This window comes from Vombatus ursinus, unplaced genomic scaffold (genome assembly GCF_900497805.2).
Source record: "Vombatus ursinus unplaced genomic scaffold, bare-nosed wombat genome assembly UNPS02014816.1, whole genome shotgun sequence".
Taxonomy (NCBI): Eukaryota; Metazoa; Chordata; class Mammalia; order Diprotodontia; family Vombatidae; genus Vombatus; species Vombatus ursinus.
This window is the reverse complement of record NW_020954594.1, coordinates 16,114,898-16,126,101: the sequence shown is the minus strand read 5'-3', so window position 1 is coordinate 16,126,101 and position 11,204 is coordinate 16,114,898. Positions and strand designations below refer to the sequence as shown.

The 11,204-nt window shown below is 38.0% G+C and overlaps 1 pseudogene; it reads left to right on the top strand.

Annotated features, from left to right (window-relative positions):
- The first annotated feature begins 9,212 nt into the window (after positions 1–9,212).
- On the top strand, positions 9,213–9,557 carry LOC114023079 (annotated as a pseudogene).
- Positions 9,558–11,204: the final 1,647 nt, after the last annotated feature.

Sequence of the window (11,204 nt, the reverse complement as noted above, 5' to 3'; positions counted from 1 at the left end):
GGGTGTGTGTGTGTGTACATCTTTAGTTAGAATTTGTTTTACTTTAAACTAATACCTCTCTTTGATCTACCCTCTTTTATATGCCCCTTCTCTCTTCTCTACTTTTCCTCTTATTTCCCTATTGAATGAGATGTATTTCTGTACTTGTTCTCCCTCTCTCCCCCCCCTTCCCCTCCAGCCCATCTCTCCTCTCTTTGTCTCTGTTTCTCTGTCTCTCTGTTTCTCTCTCTGTCTCTCTGCCTCTCTGTCTCCCTCTCTCTCTCTCTCTCTCTCTCTCTCTCTCTCTCTCTCTCACTTATTGTTTGGGTTTTGATGGCTCAGAGTTAACGTAAATAATAATTGTTTCTGTTCTGACCAGAAACTTTGAGGGTCTTCCCTACCAGATCAATTTTTTTGTGAAGGCAAACTAGGCCACTTTTTTCCTCACTTCTTGCCTAGCCTTGATTCACTGATTGAGTGTTGTCTCAAACAAACTGAGATCTGGGAAAGATCTTAGCTTAAAAAGGCCAAGGTCTTCCACTGCATAGGGAACACCTCTAGTTTTCCTGATGAATGTCTTGCCCCTGGAATCTGATGACCCTGGAGGAGAGTGAAGCTGATGACTTTGCACATTCCTGCCCTACTTAAATCCACTTGCAAGTCAAGACATCATTCTGCTGATGTCATTGGTCCTCTACAACAACAACAATATCCTTTTTTCTATTTTTCTCTCTAGATCATGGAGACAACAGAACTATTCCCAGGATTGTCTCATTAGACTTCCTCGATGAGCCCTGATGATGATAAGGTTCAGAGTTTCTTTCGTTTAATTCCTTATGATTGTTTATTTGTGTTTATCTGTTATTTTTTTCTTAACTCCTATGTTTCAACTTCAAATTTCTATACAGCTCTAGTATTTTCATCAGAAATTCTTAGCAGTCTTATACTTCAATTAAGGTCCATTATTTACCCTCCAGAATTGTACTTAATTTTGATAAATAAGTTGTTCTTGGCTATAAGCCCATATTCTTTGCCTTCAGGAATATCATATTCCAAGTTCTATACACCTTTATGTAAGTGTAAGTGATCCTAACTATAGCTCCTTGGTATTTGAATTATTCCTCCCTGACTGTAGTATTTTTTTTCTTTGACTTGAAAGGTATGGATTTTTGCTATGATGTTTCTGGGAGTTTTTATTTGGAGTGGTTTATTTCAAGAGGTGAACAGAGGATTCTTTCTATTTCCACTTTGTCCTATAGTTAAAAGAAATGGGGATAGTTTCCTTTTAAGTTTTCTTAAAATATAATGCCTAAGCTTTTATTTTTGTCATGGAATCCAAGTAGTCCAATGGTTCTTAATTTTTTTCTCCTCAATCTTTTTTCCAGGTCAGTTGTTTCTGCTATTAGATATTTTAGTTTTTCTTCTATTTCTTCCAGTCTTTTGACTAGAAGTTTCCTCTTCTAGGAATTCTATGTGACATTATGTTTAAGCTTTATTTTACTTTGAGGCTTTGCTTGTAAATGTTTTAGAGTCATTATCTTCTTCCGATTTTGTATTTTGTACATCCCTGTAACTATCACAGCTTCTTACAGTGAGTTGTGTTTTTGGTTGTTTTTTTTTTAATTGCTCATTCTTCAAACCTACTTCTTGAATTGGTATTAATTTTGATTTTAGAAGCAGGTTCTGCTGCACTTCTAGAGGAAACTTCTAGGTTTGTCCTTTTATTGCAGGGATCTGAGCCATCATCCTGTTGTTTGCTTCTGAACTTGCCACCCCTAGGCACAACCCCCCTCCTTACACTGCCCTAGATCTGTGATACAGACTAGATAATGGGCATCAAAGCTGCCAGTTTTTAACTATTCTTTTCTTGGTGCTCCTGGGTCTAGGTTTGGGACCTCCTCTTGCTCTGGTTCACAGCTGCTCCCTGGACTTTAGCGCTCCAAACTGATTATTCTGGACAAAGCCTGTCCCCATCACCTAATTTTTTTTTGTCTTCCTCCATATGCTGACCTGGTTTGGCAAAAGGATTTACCTTGATGTTTTGTTTTCTTTTCCCTTGTACTTCTCCATCAAGATTTAGTCTGGAACATCATCTGGAACTGAATGGAGAAATTCAGTGGGAGGAATGGTAAGGTTACTATATTTCCTTATGCTAATCTATCATTTTGACTCCACCTCTGCAATAAATTTTTGCGCTTATGGGTCATATATCTCTTTCTTTTATCTATTTGGCTTATAAACCCAATAGTGTGATATTTATCACTTCCCTTTTAAAAACATTCCCAAGAATGATGTATTTTTTTTTAAAGTGGCTTGTAAAATAGATGATAAAGCTTGGGCAAACATAACCCCAAATTAATTTATCAGGCTACCAGACCTGGAATATTGGTCATTAGCTATTGTCATCTATACCTTAACTGAAGAGAACTCATCACACTTCAGATCATGCTATATTCAGTCCCTTTTCAATCATCAGTCCCCTCCTGTGGGCTTCCAGAACTGATGCAAAAGAAAACTTTTAAAATGAACTCTTTAGTTCACCTTCACAAAGAAAAGGGGACTCTTCCAGGGGCTCCCTATGGCTTTTCCACCCCAGTGGATATTTCATGTATTCTGTTTCCACTTTTAATTTTGGGCTGAGGGAAATGATGGCAATTGGTCATCACCTTTCCCTTCAGAATGGCACTCACATATCTCAGACTTTCCCATGTTAAACTGCTATTCATGTGGATCTCTTCTCCACTTTGAACTTCATAGTTTTCATTAGAATATTTGCCACAACTGCCAAGATCTGCACTATAGCTGCCCTATTCCAGGCACTGTGGCAATACAGGAGCCCTCTCACTCCTCTTGCCCTTGCCCACCCTCTACTTCTCCCAGTGTTTATTTTTTTAATTTTGGGAAAGCCTTACTCAATGCCAAAGATGCGTCCAATTTTCAGGACTAGTTGATTGGGTGAGTTGATACACAGTCCTTAGAACAAGGGTTTTTCCATTTTTTTGTGTGTCTTGGACCTCTTCAACAGGGTTGCAAAACCTATGGATCACTTCTCATAATGGTTTTAAGTGCACAAAATGAAATATATATCATTATAGTGGAAGGAAGGCAATTATATTGAGATAGTTATTAAAAAAATTCATAGGCCCTAGGTTGCAAACCCCTGCCTTGGTAGATTCTTATTTTTAAGGCCACTGTTCTATCTATATTTTTAACTTTATTTTATTCTGTACTTAAGAAATAAAACAAGCATTTCCATAGCATAGTAGAATAGGAAAAAAAGATGACTGGACATGAAACTGTAAATCTATACTTTTTCTGGACTCTGATGGAGCTAGACATTAGGCACCTTAACCCTGAGTTTGGTCCCCAACTTTATCTATCAAAAGTGATCCAAAAGGCACTCACATTTCACAAGGTAGTTACATACCATTAAGCTGGCCTTCTTAGTCATTTAAAATCTGAGAATGAATTGAGATTGTTTAAGCCCTAAGATATCTAATGATTTGCTTTACTGAATAAAGCAGGGAAAGAAGAGAGACAGGGAGCTGGCAGAGTGTAGACCTCTAAATCTTGCCTTTCATTGGATATTTTGAGGTTCAAATGATATCATGCAAGCCCAAGAGCCCTGAGAATGTCAGCACTTCCCAGACAGTTACTGACTATGCGTTAGGCCCAATAACTCTTTTAGAAAATGTGCCAGTTATCCCCACCAAATCACAACTAACTGCCACCCACAAGGCAGATAGGCCAACAAACTGAAACAAAACAATTTTAGGGCAAGTCAGGAGCAAGAATCTGAATCTAGGACTAGACTCCCTTTCTTGAATAATTTCTTCATTGGCAGTAATTTGGGTTAAAAGCATGACCTAGCATATAAGAACTCTCTGGAACACACCCAACATAAGAGAACATAAACAATGATAAATCTGCTCAATGACATCACTCCCTCTTTTTCCTCCCTGTGTATACTCAGACAGATAGCTCTTCTGGGACAAGGTCTCAACTGGCTCTTTCCCTTTCTGTCAAATTACATAATATTTAAAGTATCAGCTATAACATTCTATGACCATTACTCTATAGTTGTATGACTAGAGCTATAACTCTAAGGGCAATTAGCTTTGTAAGCAATGATTTTTTTTAAACAAAATTTTACTGCTATCTTTTCTTTTTATATCACCAATAATTCCCACTCTATTTCTCCCCCTCCCTTTGCAGAATAATCTCCTTAACAAAGACTTTTTTAAAAAGAGGAACAAGAGAATAATGTCAGTAAAACCAATCATCACATTATATGCAATGTTTGTGTCCTCTCATATCCCTTCTTGGAACCAATGTTGTTCTTTCTAATTTTGCAACGTTTAGTTTTCATTGGTTTTGGTTGTAGTTCTTTCAATTTACTTCATTATAATTACTGTATATATGGATTGATTATCTTTCTTACATCACTTTTTTTAAAGGGTTGATATAAAAATTTTGGCATAGATGGAGCACTTCTTTCCGTCAATGATCTTGAAGTATATGCCCAGGAATGGAACATCTGGGTCAAAGGATATAGACATTTTAATCACTTTACATAATTTCTAATTCTTTTTCAGAATGATTATACCACTTCACAGTATCACTAACAATGTATTAATGTGGCTCTCTGTCCAAAATCCCTCCAACATTTACTATTTTCATATTTTGTCACCTTTGCCACTTTTCTGAGAGACAAAACATTATTTTTTTTAATTTGAATTAGTCTTAGTAGTAGTAATTTGGAGCATTCTTTCACATGTAGTTAATAACATTTGAATTGTTTGTTCATATCCTTTGATTATTTTTGTATTCAAGAATGGCTTATTTCAGATAGTTGTATATGTACCTTGCATATAAAACTTTTCACAAGTATTTGATATAAAGATATCTTCTCAGTTGGCTACTACCCTTCTCATCATAGATGTGTTAATTCTGTTTTTACAAGAGCCATTCAATTTTACACAATCAAATGATCTATTCTAACCTTTCAAGAATTTATTTGTTTGGTTATGAATTCATTTTCTACCCATAGTTATTAAAAATATGCTTCTTTTCTATTTTGCTTTTGCAATGTGATCTTTCATATTCAGGTCAAGTATCCATATAATATGGTCTATGACAGTGACATCAAATTCAGAAATGGAGCCATTAAACTTTAGGTAAGAGTTCTTGAAGCCATATATTGACTTAATAAACTACATACAGAAATTATCTATGTGTTATTTGTTATTTATTTTGTAAATATTTCCTAATTACAATTTAATCTGGCTCTGGATCTACATGGGAGTATTGCAGAAACATGGCTTTATAGTGGTATGTTTGAAACATCTGGTATTAAGGTATTGGTCTAAGACTAATTTTTACTATACTACTGTCCAGTTTTCCCAATAGTTCTTTTCAAAAAGAGTTTCTTTGTAAGTAATTTGTTTTCAATTTTATGAAGTTTTATTATTTTTATTTTTTTGTTTAATCTGTTCTGTTAATCTACTTTTCCCTTTTTAGCCAGTACCAGATATTTTAATGATTGCTGTTTTATAATATAGAAGTCTAGAATTCCTAACCCCCCCCTTTATTCCTACTTTTCATTATTATTATTTACTTGATCTTTAGTTACTTCAAATGAATTCTTGTTTTTTGTTTTGATTTTATCTAGGTCTACAAAGTGTCCCTTTAGTAGTCTGCTATAGAGTTAGATATATAATTTTAACTTTGGTACTATTACCACTTTACCTATATTAGCATGGTCCAGATATGATACATTTTAAAACAGGAAAATATGCTTCAATCTACATTCAAACTCTATCAGTTCTTTCTCTGAATGTAGATAGCATTTTTCTTCATGAATCCTTTGGAATTGTCTTAGATCATTTTATTGCTGAGAATAGTTGTCATTCACAATTGATCATTATACATGCTATTGCTGAATGCACAGTTCTCCTGATTCTACTCACTTCACTTTCCATCAGTTCATGTCACAGGATGCCACAACTTGTTCAGCCATTCCCCAATTGATGGGCATCCCTTCAATTTCCAATGTCCATTAATTGGGGAATGGTTCAACATGTTGTGTTATATGAATATAATGGAATGCTATTGTGATATAATAAATTATAAGCAGGAGGATTTTGGAAAAACCTGGACTTACATGAACTGATGCTGAGTGAAGTAAGCAAACCAGGAGAACAGTATATACAATAATAGCAACATTGTATGATGATCAACTATGATAGATTTAGCTCTTCTCAGCAATACAACGATTCAAGATAATTCCAAAAGACTCATGATGGAAAATGTTAGCCACATTCAGAGAAAGAACTATGGAGTCTGATTGTAGATTGATGCATAATATTTTTACTTTTTGTTTTTTTCATTGTTTTCCCTTTTGTTCTGTTTCTTCTTTCACATGACTAATGTGAAAATATGTTTTATATGATCGAACATGTATAACCTATATCAGATTGCTTGCTGTCTGTTGGAGGGGTGTGGAGAGGGAGGGAGGGAGAAAATTTGGAAATCAAAATCTTATGAAAATGAATGTTAAAAACCATCTTTACATGTAATTGGAAAAAATAAAATAGTATTTACAAAAATTAGGGAGAAGATGAGCTGATAAAAAGAAATTGCAGAGTTCCATTGAACTATTTCATAGTTATCTATTTTTTTAAACAATTTTATAGTTATTAAATAGCTTTAACCACATTTTATGGATTCTAGTAAACCCATATAAAAGCTTTCCTAGTCTTTCTTTCTTTCTTTCTTTCTTACAACCATAGGTCTCTCCCTCTAATGGTGAGGAGATAAATTTTTGATACCTGACACTGACATCTTTGATACCTAACATCTTGTATTTATTAGACTTCTCATCATTCTTACAGTTTCTGTGGCACCATTGTTCCAAGGCTGACAGACTAACTTCTCTATAGGCATGAGTAGAATCTAAAGTTCTGTGCCTACTCCCATGCTGATGAGTCTCCTCTGCTATTGCTACCATCCCTTCCATGGCCCAGTATCCTCTGTAGGTTCAGGCTACTGCTCTTAAAACTTTGATAGTTCCAGATTGCTGTCATCCTGCTTCCTTACGAAAGCTTCAATTTTTTTTTACTAGAGATCATCTTTTTTTTGTTGTTGTTGCTACTGCTGCTGTTGTTGTTGTCATTGTTGTTGTTGTTGTTGTTGTTGTTGTGTGTGTGTGTGTGTGCCAAATAAAAATCTCATATTGTACAACAAGGTGAAAAAAACATTCACCAGGCAAGACAAGCTAGGAAACACCAATGGATTATTAAATAGTATGCCAAGTGAGATTTTTTTGACCAAGAAATAAAAGCAACTCTTGTGAGTACATTTCAACTAACCTCTTTTAATTCTTTCCACATTGTCATTGTATTTCTTCATGGAGACTATACTATGGAAGAGATGCCATTTTTCATATGCCTGTAAATAGATTTAAAGAACAATACCTAAGTTAGTCAACAACTTGAATAGCTCTGCCAAGCAGCTGGTATAACTTGCAGTAGTCTTTGACAGACAGAGCATGGCTGTGGATAATAGAGTGCACCCAGAAAGCATCAGGCACCTTGCTGAGCAATCGAGTGACAAATCCACTGTTTTTTTCCAGTCATTGATTTAGCAACATCCATACAAAGAGCAGCATGCTGCTCCTAGTATACAGCCAAATCTGGGCTGCTTCTTGAAAAAATTTTAGAAAGTTTTCTCCTATCATACCAGCCAGCAAAGTTTTACAAAACAGCATGCTTTCATTCACAGTGTTTCCAAAACATATCTTCTAAATGCCAACAACTGAGCACAACCTGAAACATCTGTGGATTTGTCCATTTATGGGGCAAAGCAATCACTTTCCTTAATCTTTAAAAGCAGCTGTTCACAGACATTAATTGCCGTACCACTTAGGCACTTCAAACCAGGAGCATTCGACAATAGTCCATATTTTAATTTCGTTGCTGCATCTGGTTCTTTTACACTGGGTACCATCTCCACTGCAGATGGTAATAGAGAAATCTCTGTAACCAAGCAGCTTGAGAGTGCTTTAAGATTTTGTTAGCTGGTTTGAATTTAAATGGTCAAAGCAGAAAATTAAAATTTGACTATTAAATTAAAATTAAATTAAAATATTCAAACTTCTAGTGAAGAAATATCATTCATCCAATAAATATTTATTGAGCACCTACTACATTCAGAGCATACTATTATCTGTGATAGGGTACACTATGAAAAATACATGTGCCTTCATGATGGCATAATGCCTGCTGTCAAGAAGCCTCTCCTCTAGTTAGGAAGATAGACATAAAAATCCACGCAAAAAATAAAAAGGAAAATGTAATTAAGTCCACTTTAGAGAAAAAGAAAAAAGAGGGAGCTAAAAGAACGAAGAAAAAGGCGAGAGTTTATGGTTAGGGGAAACAAAGAAGGTTTAGTGGAAGAGTGGCATTTGAAATAATCCTTAAAGGATGCTTATGATTTCAACATAAAGAGATGGAATAGAGGGCATTCCAGGCAGACCAAACAACGTAAGAAACAGCACAACAGTTGACAGCAAGAAACCATCTATTTTGGTTTTAACAGAGTAAATAAAGGAAATGTGTTGAGATAAAACTGAAAAGGTAGGTTTGGGCTAGGCAAAGGGACATCTAATACCAGACTAAGGAATTCAGATTTTATTCCACTAAACACTTACTGTTGATGTTTGGGAGTAGAGTGGTTGTTAAAGTTTTGTTTTTGTTTTGTTTAATACGGTAGTAAAAAAAATTAGCATGTGTAATAGATTTAGAAGAAAAGACTAAAAGCTGGGAAATCAGTATGAAGAGCACTGTGATTAGACAGGAAGGAAGAGAAAAAAATAAGGTCTAGAATTAGGAAGGTGGAAGTGGGATGGAAAGATGTAGACAGGAACAAGAGGCATTGCAAAGGTAGAATTAAACAACCAAATGCACATCTCATATGAAGAGTGAGACATAGACGTCAAAAGATCCTGTCTCAGTCACTTACTAACCTTGTGATATTGGGCCAATTACTTACCCTCTCTTGACCTGGTTTCTCATCTGAAATGCTGTTGTTTGGTCTGTCCTACAGCCCCGAGAGTCCTGAGCTCGCTCTCTCCAGTCCCGGGCCCGCCCCAGACGCAGCAGGGACCTAGTCTCTGGCAAGCAGGTGGAGCTTCGTGTCCTTGAGTGGCCGCAGAGCAGCAGAGCTCGGCTACCATGGCTTTCCACCTGTGGCCCGTTTTTCATCAAGGCTGACTTGGCTGGTGGGTCCATATACCTCGTTTACGATCAGGGGATGCTGAGGCCGAGTTACCAGGGTCAGGCTGCCCTACTAAGGGCGCAGGAGGCAATCCCAGTCACCTTCAGCCGTTATATAGACTTACTTTAGAAGCACATGGGCATCCGGTTGGAGCTCCCGTCCACTCCACATTTCAACATTAACCTTCGAGAAAGCTGGAACTCTCAGGTATCAACACCTTTATGGGCTCACTGTCTGCTGCCCCTGCAACGATCCAGGCATGCAATCGAGAAGCCTGGAACTACCTGAAGGGCCAGAAATGAAGCTCCGACTTTGGCTCAGGCACATTGTCATGGGTGGTGGTGAAAAGGGCTTGGGTTTCAGGACCCCAAAGCTGTGGAGTCACGTTTGTTCTCCTGAGGGCAGCTTGTGACCAGGCCCTGCCCAAGAAAAGGACTTTAAAATGCTTTCTCTCGCGCAGTGGGTGGTTGGTGAGGTCCCTGATGGTTGGGATGGGAGGCCCGTGGAACCTCAGAAGCCAGACTTCTCTTTTGTACCCACGTGTGTTTTTCTTCCTAGATGCCCAGGTTGGTGGAACTTGGGCAAAGGTGGCAGTGGTGCTTTAAGTCCCCCGGGGAATCCTGGCCAGTGGCCAATTGGTTCTCCACCTACAAGTATCAGGCCAGGCCTTGGGCATTGGACCCTAGCCAGAAGGACCTCCACAGAACCACTGCCCCTGTGCCGCCCACCACAACAGAAGGGTTGGAAAGAGTTGGTTGGTGCCCTTGCCTTCCTTGCTGCTTGGTTACAGGAGCACAGACTTCTCTAGTCCAGCCCAGCTCCCTCACTTCACAGGTGAATCAAGGCCCAAAGAGGCCCCATGACCAATCCCGGCTCACCCCTTGGACCTGGGGTGGGTCGGGAAGGAGTCTCTCTATCAGAACCTTTTCACCTGAACTCTTGGATATTTTAGTGGTCCCTGCCCAGCTCCTGGCCCCTGTACACCTTCTCAGTTGGAGCATTTCTCAGGGAGGGCCCTCCACAAGGCCTCTGGAGAGCCCACTCAGAGTGCTGGAGACCTCTCTCTGGGGCTCCAAGTGGTCTATGGCTAGCAGCATGGCACCTGAGCAATCCCTCTGCTCCCCTTTTGTTCTGTCACTGGCCTATCTTTTCCCAGGAGCAGTGTCCTTACTGGTGTGTCTTCTGTTCCTTACATAAACTGCTTCTTGAATTTTAAAGCCATGTACAAATGGCAGTTGTTATTAAATCTTAAAGTACATTCTTCACAAAAAAAAAATGCTATTGTTTGGACAAGATGACCTTCAACTCTAAATCTCTGATCTCTGACTACTTTAACATTTCCAGTTTGAATGATTAGGAGAATAATCGTGCCCAGGGACAGACAAGAGAAGAAAGTTTGAAGGAAGCATGGTATAACAGAAAGTGCTAGATTTGGAGTCAGAGGGCATGTTCAAGCTTTGGCTTTGACCCCTTCTGCTTGTGTGATCTTTGATAAGTCACAAGGCAGCTAGGTAGCTTAGTGGATAGAATTCTGGATCTGGAGTCTGGAAGACCTGAGCTCAAATATGTCCTCAGACAACTTAGCTGTATGACAACCTATGCCTGCTTCAGTTACCTCAACTATAACGTGAGGATAATAATAGCACCTACATCTCAGGGTTGTTGTGATGATTTAAATGAAAATATTTGTACAGTGCTTAGCACAGTGCCTGGTATATAGTAGGTGCTTAATAAGTGCTCATTTTCTTCTTTCTCAAAACTTCCATTCCATCATCTATAAAATGAGGGGGGTACTAGACTGTGTAGGATCCCTTCCTACTCTAGCATCATGTGATTTCATGAAAGAAACCTAATGGCTTCAGTTTTTAACACACCGGGTTAGAGCTATAATTGGGATACAAAAATAGAATAATTTATAGTAAATAGCTGGAAAAATATCAAAACCTCAT